Here is a 1,639-nt window from a genome sequence, read left to right as displayed (position 1 = left end):
CAGCCGATGCTGTCAAAAAGCATTGAGAAATCTTGGTGCTTGGGATGGAAAAGGTCTACAGGGACTCGCGGGGGCAGCGGGTGCCAAGGGGCCAGGCGAGGAGAGCGGGTGGCTGTAGCAGGGAGGGGTGGTGGGATTTTATTTTCCCCCCGACAAGTTCCCGGGTGGGAGCGAGAGGTGTTTCACCACCCTCCGCATCCCTTCCCGCTCCATAAATCCTCTTCCTGACGCTTTGATTTTTTTTTTTTTTTAACAGCTTAAGCCCAGTGTGTGGAGATGGAATAAAATTTGCCTTTTGCTGGCTGAAACCTTGTGACTGCGGCGAGGGAGAGGGTGGAGGGAGGGCACCGCCTGCCCTTTGCCGGCCCCGCCGGGGCTCGGGGCTGCCAGGAGCTCATCCATCACGCGGAGGAGCAGGGCCAGCCCTCAGCCACTCTCCAGGCTGCAGGAGACCAGGCAAAATGGGACATGGTGGGATTTTGCCCTTTCGCAGCCTGCGTGACCCCGCAGTGGCCTCCGCTGTGCAGTGGCATGAGCTGCTTGGAGCCCGCTCTGTCTGTCTGTCTGTCCTCCCTGCGGGGCAGAGGCGGCAGAGCCCTTGGCCCGGCGGTGCTGGTGGCCGGGTGCCAGAGGAGCTCGGCCCTGGTGAGCCAAGGGCAGCTGTACCTGAAGTCATGGAGCCGGGGAGAGGGGAGGGCAGGGAGGGGCAGGCAGGGGAAGGGGAGGGATGCCGGGTGGGACGAAGGCAAACGGAGCGGAGGGGAGAGGTGCTGTGGGCACTGCTGTCGGGCATGGAGTGGCTGGAGGGGCTCAGCTCCAAGGGGACACTGCTGTCCCCCACGGGAGCCCCCACGCTCTGCTGGATCTTGCTGGGGTCCCTGCGATGCTGTGGGTGGGACCTGCCAGGGTGACTGAGCTGCTGGTGGAGAAGCCAGCCCATGCACTTGACCCTGGCTCTGCTGCTGCCTCTGCAGTCAGGAACAGCCCTCTGCTCCCCCAGAGCCCATGCTGCCCCCCCCCAAACTCATCCCAGGGAGTCCCTGGGGGCACACAGCCAGGCAGGGCTAATTCCCTCATGGATGCACCCACCCCACATCGGTCCCCAAGAAGTTTGGGCAGAGGCAGTGCTTTGGGAATCCCCCAGCCAAAAAAAAAAAAAGTCATCAAGAAAAGCCACTTGTGCCCGAATGTCCCCCCCGGTGGCACACAGCAATGGGCAGGGGCTGCCCGTGCCCAGCGCTGCTGGCCCAGCCCTTCGGCGCATGCTGAAAGTGTCCGTGCCCAGCATGGGGAGGGGGTTTTTGGTATCGTCTCCACTCGAATGAGCAGTGATGCTGAGCCAAAGCACCCAGGGCTTTGCCAGGGCGGCTGGGAGCAGGAAGGGACAGGAGACGGCCCTGGTGGGGCATTGTCCCCCTCTCAGGAGCAGGGACATGGGTGGCACAGTGCCGGGGACATCCCACTGGCCGAGGTTTGGAAGCTGCTGCCAGTTTTGGACTGGGGAGAAGAGAAACGTCCCAGGGACCTCCCCTCCTCTCCCACAGGGCTCACAACACGTGGGATTTTTTTTTGGGGGGGCTCCCGTGTGAACCCCGAATGACACAGCCCTGCTGGCACGGGGAAGGGAAAGCATCTGGTG

The sequence above is a fragment of the Egretta garzetta genome, unplaced genomic scaffold (assembly GCF_000687185.1).
Source record: "Egretta garzetta isolate BGI_Z169 unplaced genomic scaffold, ASM68718v1 scaffold60, whole genome shotgun sequence".
Lineage (NCBI taxonomy): Eukaryota > Metazoa > Chordata > Aves > Pelecaniformes > Ardeidae > Egretta > Egretta garzetta.
The sequence above is the reverse complement of the archived record's forward strand: the minus strand, read 5'-3'. Positions refer to the sequence as shown.